The 14,221-nt window shown below is 48.7% G+C and overlaps 1 pseudogene; it reads right to left on the bottom strand.

Moving 5' to 3' along the window:
* The window catches only part of LOC140903742 (vasoactive intestinal polypeptide receptor 1-like), a 68,219-nt pseudogene that overhangs the window by 14,068 nt on the left and 39,930 nt on the right, over positions 1–14,221 (bottom strand).

The raw sequence follows: 14,221 nt of genomic DNA, 5'->3' as shown, positions 1-14,221 counted from the left end.
TTTAGATAATTACATGCCCCCCTAATTAACAGAGTTTTTATACATACACCTCACAAGTCCCCTATGAGGCAAGGCTATTATCCTTATACACAGGTGGGGAACTAAGACCCAAAGAGACCACACAATGCAGAGACACAGCAAGGAGTTGAACCCAGCTCTCTGGAGTCTCAGACTAGCCCCCTAGTCACTGGCCCATCCCTTGCTCTGCTTCCTTCAGTGGAACCAGTCTAACAAGGCATGTGACAAAGATTCAGTGGCAGGAGCCACCTTTGGTAGAGAAGCAGGCAAACAACAGATTTTTTTTGGCTCATGGGAAATTAAAAAAAAAAGTCAGGGAAAACATTTCAGGCTGAACCAAAAATGACTCAAATTCACAAGACATTTTGGCATTGCCAAATCTGCATTTTTTTCTCTCCCCTGAATAAAAGTTTTGTACAAAAAAGTTTCAGCTCTGCTTTGGTGTACAATTGTCAGCTAATGGGCTGCTCTGGGAAGATTCCTAGAACCTTTGGTCCTTCTTTAATGGTCCTCGCTATGGACATCCCGGGTTTAGTGCATTTCATGAGCATTCGCTTTACTCACCCCAGCCGATGAGGGTGTACCACCAGAAATACCTCTTGTCAGAGGTGAAGGTGAACAGCAGCAGTGTTTGCAGGTACATCCCCTCCACGAGGAGCCAGTAGAAGTTGGCCAGCACTGAGTACTGGAAGAAGGCAATGGCCGCTTTGCAGTTCACCTAGCGAGGGAGAGAGGAAAAGGTTCACATGGGCTCTTCTCTGCACCTGTTTACCAGCAGGTTGATGTGGGAGCACCATGCCAGCTCTGGCCCTGGAAGGAGCCAACCCCATCTGCTGAGCACCCTCTTACCGTTGACATGGTGCAGTGATTGATGGACTCATCCGCGAAGAGCACGGAGTCTTTGATGAACACGGCAGCTCCCCGCATTATGAAGGAGGTGAAGAAGTGGATGTGGATGGAATTCCTGGTGCAGTGAAGCTTCCTACAGAAAGAAGAGGATCCCAGTGATTTGGGGCTGGCTCTGCATTCTTTGTGGCAAACAGGTGGCAGGCTTGCCACAGCCTTCAACCCTAAGGGCCCAATTCAACACAGCCCACAGCAGCTTGTGAAGCTGCCCCAGGGATGAATTTGACATGAAATGTGATTGAGATGGATACAACACCGAGGGCCATTACTTCATAGAGTTTAAGGCCAGAGGGGACCATTAGATCATCCAGTGCGACCCCCTGCATAGCACAGGCCGTTACATTTCACTTTGTTCCCCATGTTCTGAGCTCAATGACATTAGCTAGACTAAAGCATTTCAGTCCTCACAACAGTGAGCAGTTGTGCAGCACCAGCAGAGACCTGGGAATGGACTAGGTGAGATATATCTGATGATCCCTGCAGTCAATCCATGCCCCAGGCTCCAGAGGAAGGTACCCTTTCCCCTCTCTCCCCGAATATCCCTCCATTCTGCTCTGGGGAAAATTCCTCCTGACTTCAGATCTAGCAGCTCAGTTTGCCCCTGATCATGTGAGCACGACCCAGCTAGGCATCTAGGCAAAGGATTTTCTGAACCATCTCAGAGTACTGGCCCACCCCGTCTGGTGTCCTGTCGCCAGCTGTGGCCAATCCCCAATTCTCCAGAGGAAGGCCAAAAGAACCCAAACGTATCTGGCCCATTGTGCATGGGATGGGGAGGGAGGAATCCTTCCTGATCCTTGCAGGTGCCCAGCTGAAGCCTGCAGACCTTGTCTAAGCAAGTGCATCTCTACTGACTGCAAAAGTTGTCGCCCCACTTACCGCAGGGTGGAATTGGATCCAGTGAGAGCAAAGGAGATGGTTGTTATTGCTGAGCCCGGGGCACAGTGAACAATCTCTGTTCCACTCCCTGAGGCGAATTAGACCCAATCAGCTCCTCAGTGCACACAACAGAGCTCTGTGCCATGCTCTTCCCAGGCTGAGCAGTGCTGGGCTACAACCAGGCTCAAGTGGCTGATGGCGGAGTACCCAGCCAATACAGTGGAACCAAGTGATGGTCCATAGGAATGTCACCATTGGAGCATCGACTGCATGCCGGCCCCTGGTTCTTGGCACCATGATGCTGCCTGGGGCTGTTTCGCGTGATACTCCATCTTGGTCCTGTGCTCTGATGGCCATACCCTGTCTCCACTCACTTCCCCTGCAGCCCTGCTCTTGGTGTCCTGTGCATGTGGAGCGCATAGTTTGGGGATGGCGGGGGGACAGAGCACAAGTGCGTTTTCTGAGGACAAGAGCTTTAGTAGGGTTCCAAGAGCACTGGACGGTCAGAGATAGGGAGAACTCCCACCGCTCTGTCAGCGAGGACGGAGCACCTAGAAGCTTGGGGAGGGATGTAAACCTTCCTTCTCCAGAGCACTGTCCAGCCTCTGACTGAAGGGACGTCAGAGCTGGGTCGTAGGCGGCCAGCCTAGTAGCTAGAGCCATTCGACATTGGTGAGGCCTCATCTGGAGTACTGTGTCCAGTTTTGGGCCCCACACTTCAAGAAGGATGTGGATAAATTGGAGAGAGTCCAGCGAAGGGCAACAAAAATGATTAGGGGACTGGAACACATGAGTTATGAGGAGAGGCTGAGGGAGCTGGGATTGTTTAGCCTGCAGAAGAGAAGAATGAGGGGGGATTTGATAGCTGCTTTCAACTACCTGAAAGGGGGTTCCAAAGAGGATGGCTCTAGACTGTTCTCAATGGTAGCAGATGACAGAACGAGGAGTAATGGTCTCAAGTTGCAGTGGGGGAGGTTTAGATTGGATATTAGGAAAAACTTTTTCACTAAGAGGGTGGTGAAACACTGGAATGCGTTACCTAGGGAGGTGGTAGAATCTCCTTCCTTAGAGGTTTTTAAGGTCAGGCTTGACAAAGCCCTGGCTGGGATGATTTAACTGGGAATTGGTCCTGCTTTGAGCAGGGGGTTGGACTAGATGACCTTCTGGGGTCCCTTCCAACCCTGATATTCTATGATTCTATGATTCTATAGAGCCAGAGCCAGACTTCAGGAATTGGAGTAGTGGTCAATCTGAGGTTAGGAACCAGTGGCCAGTCTCAGGAGCCAAGGCCAAGTCAGGAGTCGAGAGTCGGGGCCGGGAGATAAGGCTGAGGTCACAGTCAGAAGCAGGAGACAAAGCTGGGTCAGAAAGCAGGCGGCAGAGCCAGGAGGGAAAAGGCCAGGTCAGGAACCAGAAGCAGTGCACGGAAGCAGGGTCTGTACCAGCAGCTAGTTGGGGAACCACCTATTTGCACAGACAAATTTCCTGTAGCCACCCCAGGCTTAAGTAGTATGTATGGGCCAATCAGGAATGGCCTGTCAGTTAGGCCCACCATGGGTGGCATGTCCTAGGGTGTGGGCCACTAAGGCTCATGACCTGCCAAGTGCTTCCACTACCACAGCTGTTGATGCTAGCATGGAAGTGGTTGTTCCCTGGAGAATCTGCAGACCCAGGTTTGCTGCTCCTTACATCATGGCTGCCCTGGGGAATTGCTGGACTTTTGTGAAATGCTTCTATGACATGTACATGTTGAGCCAGTTCCCAGGACTGCTCCTCAGGACTGTACCCATCCCAGTCCACAAGATACCATGATTTACCCCACTTCATCTTGGAGCGCTGAATGACCCAGGCTAGGTATTCCTTATGGCCCAGGGAGAGGGGGGATGTGTTTGGCTGGGAAGCAGGTTTTTGTTGAATGGTTTCAAAAGGGAGATATGGAAAACAGGGTGTATTTTGAGCAGACTCAGCAAGCGGAGTTTAACAGTGATGGAGTAAATTAGTTGGCAAATCTGAAACAGTCTGAGATATCAGTGATCTCCTTTATGAAATGGTCGGTGTGAAGATGTTTGGTGGATAATCAAATCTCCTGGCCTACCTTGAGTTCTGTGTCTGCCTGTCTCTGGTGATCTTCCTATCACTTGTAGGCTTCCTTTGCCTCTGCCAGGTATTCCTTGAGTTCTTCCTGGAGACGGTGGATTTGCTGGACCATATCACAGGCTGCTGAGGTGTGGGAGGCAGTTGGGAGTATGGGATGAAATCCCTAACTGGTGAAAAAGGGGCTTTGACTTGTGGAAACATGGTCAGTATTGTTATATGCGAACTTGGCATACGGGAAGATAGTGGACTGAAACAACACTCCAGCACTTGGTTTACTCTGTTTGGCTGGGTGTGGTACACAGATGACATGCAGATACGGATGTTTAATAGTTGGAGAATCTCACACCAAAACCTGGAGATGAACTGGGAACCTCTGTCAGATGTTATGTGGTCAGGGATGAAAGACATGTGCAAACAAAAGTTGAGCTGTGGCTCTGGGCAGTTGGGTGCAAGGGATGAAGTGTCAACAGGTCTATTTCCATGAGCATAGTGATATATCCATTCAATTCAGGGAGTTCTTTGATAAAGTCCATGGTGGTTGTTCTCTAGGGTTGAAAGGGGGTTTCTAGGAGCATAAGGGTGCTGAAAGGTTTTATGCACAGAACTTTGGCATGAACATGTATATCGCAGGAGTTGACATTGGTCCAAATATTCGTCTACCTCCTGGGCCAGCAAAAGAGGCGAGAGGTTAGACATAAGGTTTTAGAGAGACTGGAATGGCACACTGGGGGCATCATGGCATATCTGGAACACTTCTAACCAGGGGCACCTTTACAGGATGTAGATGCAGCAGCTAACATATCTTATTCCATCTATCATGGTATGCAGTCTCTTGGTATTACTTCCGGGTTGCTCTGGGGATGCTGCAACCTTCTGAGCCAGCAGGTCACTTTCAGAAGCCAGCCAGATCAGAGTAAGGAGATGCTGTTGCATTGCAGCACTGAGGAAGTTACGGGGTTTCAGGAGGAGGGACTTTTCCCCAGGTAGGGATTTCTTCCTCCTTGCAGTACTCCCCCTTGCGCAATAGGACACCCACTTTGCCATTCTTGGTTTCTAATTGATACGTGGTGGTGAAATCAAAATGGGAAAAGAATAGTGCCCAACAGAGCTGTCTTTGGTTCAGGGCTTTGGTCTTGTATAAATATTCAAGGTTCTTGTGGTCTGTGTATACCTGTATTGGATACTGCCCCCCTCTCCCATCCCCCTCAAGGTAGTGGCACCACTCCTCAAACCTGAACCTGATTGTGAGTAGTTCTTTGTTGAGAATCTTGTATTTTTTTCCGGGAGGACAGCTTCATTATCTTAGAAAACTCATGGCCATTGGGGGAAGTCCCAGACGACTGGAAAAAGGCTAATGTAGTGCCCATCTTTAAAAAAGGGAAGAAGGAGGATCCTGGGAACTACAGGCCACTCAGCCTCACATTAGTCCCTGGAAAAATCATGGAGCAGGTCCTCAAGGAATCAATTCTGAAGCACTTAGAGGAGAGGAAAGGGATCAGGAACAGTCAGCATGGATTCACCAAGGGCAAGTCATGCCTGACTAATCTAATTGCCTTCTATGACGAGATAACTGGCTCTGTGGATGAGGGGAAAGCAGTGGACATGTTGTTCCTTGACTTTAGCAAAGCTTTTGACACTGTCTCCCACAGTATTCTTGCCAGTAAGTTAAAGAAGTATGGATCGGATGAATGGACGATAAGGTGGATAGAAAGTTGGCTAGATTGTCAGGCTCAACGGGTAGTGATCAATGGCTCGATGTCTAGTTGGCAGCCGGTATCAAGTGGAGTGCCCCAAGGGTCGGTCCTCAGGCTGGTTTTGTTCAATAACTTCATTAATCATCTGGAGGATGGTGGGGATTGCACCCTCAGCAAGTTTGCAGAGGACACTAAACTGGGAGGAGAGGTAGGTACGCTGGAGGGTAGGCATAGGATACAGAGGGCCCTAGACAAATTAGAGGATTGGGCCAAAAGAAATCTGATGAGGTTCAAAAAGGACAAGTGCAGAGTCCTGCATTTAGGACAGAAGAATCCAATGCACCGCTACAGACTAGGGACCGAATGGCTCGGCAGCAGTTCTGCAGAAAAGGACCTAGGGGTTACAGTGGACGAGAAGCTGGATATGAGTCAACAGTGTGCCCTTGTTGCCAAGAAGGCCAATGGCATTTTGGGATGTATAAGTAGGGGTATTGCCAGCAGATTGAGGGACGTGATCGTTCCCCTCTATTCAACACTGGTGAGGCCTCATCTGGAGTCCTGTGTCCAGTTTTGGGCTCCACACTACAAGAAGGATGTGGAAAAATTAGAAAGAGTCCAGCGGAGGGCAACAAAAATGATTAGGGGACTGGAACACATGAGTTATGAGGAGAGGCTGAGGGAACTGGGGATGTTTAGTCTGCGGAAGAGAAGAATGAGGGGGCATTTGATAGCTGCTTTCAACTACCTGAAAGGGGGTTCCAAAGAGGATGGCTCTAGACTGTTCTCAGTGGTAGCAGATGACAGAACAAGGACTAATGGTCTCAAGTTGCAGTGGGGGAGATTTAGGTTGGATATTAGGAAAAAAGGGTGGTGAAACACTGGAATGCGTTACCTAGGGAGCTGGTGGAATCTCCTTCCTTTGAAGTTTTTAAGGTCAGGCTTGACAAAGCCCTGGCTGGGATGTTTTAATTGGGGATCGGTCCTGCTTTGAGCAGGGGGTTGGACTAGATGACCTCCTGTGGTCCCTTCCAACCCTGATATTCTATAATTCTATGATTCAGAGAATAGTAGGCAAATGGATGCAGTAGGTGTTGGGGCCTGTGGCTCTGGGAGAGTGCTGCCTCAGAAGCCACATTGGATGCATCAGCTTGTACTACAAATGAGCAGGGTAGTTCTAGGTGTACCACTGTGGGACCCTCAATGAAAGGAGCTTTGAATCACTAGAAAGAGAGCTGAGCCTCAGATGTCCAGGTGAACTTGGTGGGCATTTAGAAGAGGGCTATAAGGGGTGGTATGTGCCTCAAGAAGTCTGAGAAAGCACCGATAGAAGGTTGTGAAGCCTGTGAATCATCATACCTCTGACACTCCATGGGGGCACCCAGTCATGGACAATCTCTCTGTTTTGGGGATCTATTGGATACCCTCTGTGGAGAGGATGTACCTAGGAACACCAGGGAGGTCTAGTCAAATCATAGAATCATAGAATATCAGGGTTAGAAGGGACCTCAGAAGGTCATCTAGTCCAACCCCCTGCTCAAAGCAGGACCAATCCCCAACTAAATCATCCCAGCCAGGGCTTTGTCAAGCCTGACCTTAAAAACCTCAAAGGAAGGAGATTCCACCACCTCCCTAGGTAACCCATTCCAGTGTTTCACCACCCTCCTAGTGAAAAAGTTTTTCCTAATATCCAACCCAAACCTTCCCCACTGCAACTTGAGACCATTACTCCTCATTCTGTCATCTGCTACCACTGAGAACAGTCTAGATCCATTCTCTTTGGAACCCCCTTTCAGGTAGTTGAAAGCAGCTATCAAATGCCCCCTCATTCTTCTCTTCTGCAGACTAAACATCCCCAGTTCCCTCAGCCTCTCCTCATAACTCATGTGTTCCAGTCCCCTAATCATTTTTGTTGCCCTTCGCCGGACTCTTTCTAATTTTTCCACATTCTTCTTGTAGTGTGGGGCCCAAAACTGGACACAGTACTCCAGATGAGGCCTCACCAATGTCGAATAGAGGGGAACGATCACGTCCCTCAATCTGCTGGCAATACCCCTACTTATACATCCCAAAATGCCATTGGCCTTCTTGGCAACAAGGGCACACTGTTGACTCATATCCAGCTTCTTGTCCACTGTAGCCCCTAGGTCCTTTTCTGCAGAACTGCTGCCGAGCCATTCGGTCCCTAGTCTGTAGCGGTGCATGGGATTCTTCCGTCCTAAATGCAGGACTCTGCACTTGTCCTTGTTGAACCTCATCAGATTTCTTTTGGCCCAATCCTCTAATTTGTCTAGGGCCCTCTGTATCCTATGCCTACCCTCCAGCGTACCTACCTCTCCTCCCAGTTTAGTGTCCTCTGCAAACTTGCTGAGGGTGCAATCCACACCATCCTCCAGATGATTAATGAAGTTATTGAACAAAACCAGCCTGAGGACCGACCCTTGGGGCACTCCACTTGATACCGGCTGCCAACTAGACATCGAGCCATTGATCACTACCCGTTGAGCCCGACAATCTAGCCAACTTTCTATCCACCTTATCGTCCATTCACCCGATCCATACTTCTTTATCTTACTGGCAAGAATACTGTGGGAGACCGTGTCAAAAGCTTTGCTAAAGTCAAGATACAATACGTCCACTGCTTTCCCCTCATCCACAGAGCCAGTTATCTCGTCATAGAAGGCAATTAGATTAGTCAGGCATGACTTGCCCTTGGTGAATCCATGCTGACTGTTCCTGATCCCTTTCCTCTCCTCTAAGTGCTTCAGAATTGATTCCTTGAGGATCTGCTCCATGATTTTTGAGTACGTTTCAGCTTTGGTGTACAGGACATGTTGCTGGAGCCTCTCTGGTATGGCCCAGATCATAGAATCCTAGAATAATAGAATATTAGGGTTAGAAGGGGCCTCAGGAGGTCATCTAGTCCAATCCCCTGCTCAAAGCAGGACCAACACCAACAAAATCGTCCCAGCCAGGCTTTATCAAGCCAGGCCTTAAAAACCTCTAAGAATGGAGATTCCACAACCTCCCTAGGTAGCCCATTCCAGTGCTTCACCACCCTCCTAGTGAAATAGTTTCCTAATATCCAACCGAGACTTCCCCCACTGCAATTTAAGACCATTCTTATTCTTGTTCTGTCCTCTGCCACCACTGAGAACAGCCGAGCTCCATCCTCTTTGGAACCGCCCCTTTAGGTAGTTGAAGGCTGCTATCAAATCCCCCCTTACTCTTCTCTTCTGTAGCCTAAATAACCCCAGGTCCCTCAGTGTCTCCTCTTAAGTCATGTTCCCCAGCCCCCTGATCATTTTTGTTGCCCTCCGCTGGACTCTCTCCAATTTGTCCACATCCCTTCTGTAGTGGTGGGACCAAAACTGGACGCAATACTCCAGGTGTAGCCTCACCAGTGCCAAATAGAGGGGAATAATCACTTCCCTCGATCTGCTGGCAATGCTCCTACTAATACAGCCCAATATGCCGTTAGCCTTCTTGGCAAGAAGGGCACACTCCTGACTCATATCCAGCTTCTCATCTACTGTAATCACCAGGTCCTTTTCTGTGAACTGCTGCTTAGCCAGTCAGTCCCCAGTCTGTAGCGGTGCATGGGATTCTTCCATCCTAAGTGCAGGACTCTGCACTTGTCCTTGTTGAACCTCGTCAGATTTCTTTTGGCCCAATCCTCCAATTTGTCTAGGTCGCTCTGGACCCTATCCCTACCCTCCATCATATCTACCTCTCCCACCAACTTAGTGTCAACTGCGAACTTGCTGAGGGTGGAATTCATCCCATCATCCAGATCATTGATAAAGAAGTTGACCAAACCGTCCCCAGGACCAACCCCTGGGGCACTCTGCTTGATACTGGCTGCCAACTAGACATTAAGCCATTGATCACTACCCATTAAGTCTGACAATCTAGCCAGCTTTCTATCTACCTTATAGTCCAGGGGTCAGCAACCTATGGCACGCGTGCCAAAGGTGGCATGTGAGCTGATTTTCAGTGGCACTCACACTGCCCTGGTCCTGGCCACCAGCCAGCTCTGCTGCTGGCCTGGGGCACTGGCCACCAACCCCCTGCCAGCCGGGGTTCCATCCGCCGGCCCCGCTTAGCCCGCTGCCGGTCCCAGCCACTGGTCCCGGGGGCTCCACTGCCGGCCTAGGGTCCCAGTCGCTGGCTCGGGGCTCTGCTCCTGGCCTCGGCCTGGCACTCTGCAGCTTCCCCCAGCTGTGGCCCACTGGCCCCGGTCTGGGGCAGTGAGGGGTGCAGACAGGGTCAAGAGGGGGTGCAGCTCAGCAACACCTCCCCCTTAAAAATTGTTTCAGCGCCACTAGGATATTTTTAAATCCTGATTTGATGCTTATATCAGGCCACGTGGAACAGCGCACTGCTTTTGACCTTGTGCATGCCCTCTGTCGCCCTTTTTTTTCCCCACTGAGAGTTGAGGGAAACAATTGACAAAATCTCAGTTCCTAAGAAAGCAAAGTTAGATGTCCGTTCATTTCAGCCTTCTTGGACAGACACATTTGGATTTATCCAAGAGAAGGACTGTGCTGTTTGTGCTTTCTGTTGTGAAAGTGTTGTTTGTTGCACATCAAGTGTTCGACAACATTTTCAAACGAAGCATGAGAAAACCTTTCTTGATGAAGCAGACAAGACTGAATCGATCAAAAAGGCAGTAGCAGGATATGCGAAGCAAAGCAGTGTTTTTAAATGTTTAAGTGTAAGTAAAAATCAAGCTACAGAAGGAAGTTGCAAGATTGCACAGTGCATTGCAAAAAACAGAAAGCAGTTTACAGATGGGGAATATATAAAAGAAATTTTTCTCAGCAGTTTGGAGGTTTTGTTCAATGATTTGCCAAATAAAGATACGATCGTATCTAGAATAAAAGAACTTCCTGTCTCTGCCAGAAGAGTTGAGAGACGCATAAGCGAAATGGCAGAAAACATTAATGAAAAGCAGACGACTGCATTCAAAGATACAGCAGTGTTTAGCATTGCAGTTTATGAGAGCATGGATATAAACAACATTCCATGTTTGGCAGTTGATGCAAGATATTGTGCTTCCGATGAAATCTAAGAGGAACTTTGTTGCCTAAAACCCGTGCATGGCACAACAAAGGGGGAAGATATAGCGGAAACTTTTGTAAACCATTTTGAAGAACAAGGAGTTGACAACAGAAAAATATTTTGTGTTCCATGGCTGGAAAACAGAAGGGATTTGTAACATTACTTGAAGATCAAATTGGCCGCCTGATGGTCAAATTTCACTGTATCATCCATCAAGAAAACCTGTGTGCTAAAATTTCTAATTCAGAGCTTAATAATGTGATGAATATAGTGGTGTGAATTGTGAATTTCCTTGTTGCTCGGTCTGCTTTGACTCAGACAGTTTCAAGCACAGCTAGAAGAGATGGGCAGTGCTTATAACAACAAGGAGTCTGGTGGCACCTTAAAGACTAACAGATTTATCTGGGTGTAAGCTTTCATGGGTAAAAAACTCACTTCATTCCACTTTACAACAACATTCGGTGGCTAAGTCATGGCAAGGTTTTGATGCGCTTTGTAAACTGTTTTGATACAATCAAGGCCTTTTTGTTGGAAAAAGGACAAAACTACACCGAACTGGATGATGACAAATGGCTGTGTAAGCTCATGTTTCTAACTGACATCACCACTCACCTAACCGAACTCAACCTCTGTCTCCAGGGTGCAGGGCAAACGGTTCTGGATCTTTATGAAGCCTGGAAGGCATTTGTTGTTTAGCAGTTTTTTCTCGGGATATTCGAACTTCGACTTTCCACTACATCCAACACATAAAAGAGCTATCAACACGTTGCACTGTCAGTGTCAATGAGATTGGAATGTACACGCAAGAACTGGAATCAGAATTTTCTGACAGATTTCAAGATTTCCAGCGATTTGGCCCAGTGCTTTCTTTTCTAATTAAACCTGAAAAGTTCAATGAAAGCGACTTGGATTTGTCTGTATATCAGTGGATGGGTGTTGAAGATTTCGAAATGCAGCTCATTCAGTTAAAAAGCTCAGAATTGTGGGCATCAAAGTTTGGAGATCTGTGGAGTGCACTTGAACCTACCGAGAGAGATCATGAGGCCTCTATTCTGACCTGCTGGACATCCCTGCCAGTGAAATTTAACTGTTTGAAGAAAATTGGTTTGAAATGCTTTCAGCATTTGGATCCACATACCGTATTTTCACACATGAAATCTGTCCTCCGTCCCTCTCAGAGCCAGTTAACAATTGATCACTCAGAAGCCTGTGTGCCGAGCTTAAAGTATCCAAATACGTGCCAGACATTGGAAAACTCAGCAAGGAAAAGCAAGGGCAAGGATCACATTAAACTGATAAGATCTGCATTTTAATTTAATTTTAAATGAAGCTTCTTAAATATTTTAAAAAGCTTATTGACTTTACATACATCAATAGTTTAGTTGTATATTATAGACTTATAGAGAGAGACCCCCTAAAAATGTTAAAATGTATGACTGGCACGTGAAACCTTAAATTAGGGTGAATAAGTGAAGACTTGGTACACCACTTCTGAAAGGCTGCCGATCCCAGTTATAGTCCATTCATCCGACCCATACTTCTTTAACTTTCTGGCAGGAATACTGTGGAAAACCGTGTCAAAAGCTTTGCTGAAGTCAAGATATATCACATCCACTGCTTCCCCCATATCCACAAAGCCACAGATGTGCTGGTCAGTCTGTTTTAGTCCTCTGAAAAGATGAGGATATCATCCAGGTAGGCTACCACTAGGCTCTTGGTCTAGAACAGGGGTGGGCAAACTTTTTGGCCTGAGGACCAAATCGGGTTTCCAAAATTGTTGAGGGCCAGGTAGGGGAGTCTGTGCCTCCCCAAATAACCAGGCATGGCCCGGCCCCCGCCCCCTATCTGACCCCCCCTGCTTCTTGCCCCCTGACAGTCCCCCCGGGACCCCTGCCCTATCCATCCCTCCCTGTCCCCAGACAGCCCCTAGACCCCCCACCCCTGTCTGCCCACCGCAACCCCATCCAACCCCTCCTCTCACTCCTGACTGCCCCCCTGGGACCCTTGCCCCATCCAACCACCCTTTCTCCCTGACCGCCCCCAGAACCCCTGCCCCTCATTGCCCCATCCAACCCCCCCTCCTTCCTGACTGTTCCCCACCCTCTGACCGGCCCAACCCCTATCCACAGCCCTGACCACCACCCCAAACTCCCCTGCCCTCTATCCAACTACCCCTGCTCCCTGCCCCCTTACCATGCTGCCTGGAGCACCAGAGGCTGGCACCGCTACAGCCGCACCGCCCAGAGCACCAGGACAGGCAGCCGTGCCACCCAGCTGGAGCCAGCCATGCCACCGTGCAGCTGCAGAGCCGCAGCCTGGCAAGAGCTCGCAGCACCGCCACCAGAGCATTGTGCCGGCGGTGCTGTGAGCTGAGGCTGCAGTGGAGGGGGAACAGCAGGGGAGGGGCCGGGGACTAGCCTCCCAGGCTAGGAGCTCCGGGGCTGGGCAGGAGGGTCCCACAGGCAGGATGTGGCCTGCGGGCCATAGTTTGTCTACCTCTGGTCTAGAATATCCTTGAATATGTTGTTAATGAAGTGCTGAAATGTAGCTGGGGCATTAGGGAGGCCAAATGGCATGACTGAATATTCAAAGTGTCCATGGCATGTTTGGAAGGTTGTCTTCCACTTGTCCCTTGCTTGGATGTGTACTAAATTGTAGGCCCCTCAAAAATTCTGTTTGGTGAACACCTGAGCAGATCAGACGTGGTCCAACAGTTCCAGGATTAGTGGCAGAGGTTATCAGTCCCAAACCATCACTTGGTTTAGCGCTTGGTAGTCTAAACAGAGACTCATAGACCTTAAGGTCAGAAGAGATGATCATGATTATGTAGTCTGACCTCCTGCACTTTGCAGGCCAAAGAACCTCACCTACCCACTGCTGTAATAAACCCCTAACCTCTGGATGAGTTACCAAAGTCCTCAAATCATAGTTTAAAGACTACAAGTTACAGAGAATCCACCATTTACACTAGTTTAAACCTGCAAGTGACCCATGCCCCATTTTGTGGAGGAAAGTGAAAAACTCTCAGGCTCTCTGCCAATCTGACCCAGGGAAAAATTCCTTCCTGATCCCAAATATGGCAATCAGTTAGACCTTAAGCATGTGGGCAAGACCTACGAGCCAGATACCTGGGAAAGGGACCCATCTCTCTTCTTTACAGAAAGAACAGGAGCTCTGGCAGGAGATGTTGAGTGACAGTTGAATCCCTTAACAAGGTTCTCCTGGATATACCAACAGAGGACTATGAGTTCCAGCTCTAACATCGCAGAGATCCAGCCATATGGAACTTTGGCTCTGGGCTGCAAGTCTATAGGACAGTTACAGTCTCAATATGGGGGCTGTGCATCTGCATTTCTTTTTTCAAAGATGTTGGCATAGTCTTGATATTTTTTGGGAACATGGAGGGTCATCTCTGAGGAGCATATACTCTGGCTGATGGCTGCGGCATGGGGTCCAGACAATGCTTGAGTTGCTGTTGTCTGGCAGTGAGACCCAGGGTCCAGGGATTTGTGGTCCACAGTGCACAGACAGACCTGCCTGCAGTACGTGGAAGAGAAGATAACCTT

Source organism: Lepidochelys kempii, chromosome 27, assembly GCF_965140285.1.
Source record: "Lepidochelys kempii isolate rLepKem1 chromosome 27, rLepKem1.hap1, whole genome shotgun sequence".
Classification (NCBI taxonomy): domain Eukaryota; kingdom Metazoa; phylum Chordata; order Testudines; family Cheloniidae; genus Lepidochelys; species Lepidochelys kempii.
Note: the sequence above shows the minus strand (reverse complement) of the source record. Positions and strands in the feature narration are given on the sequence as shown.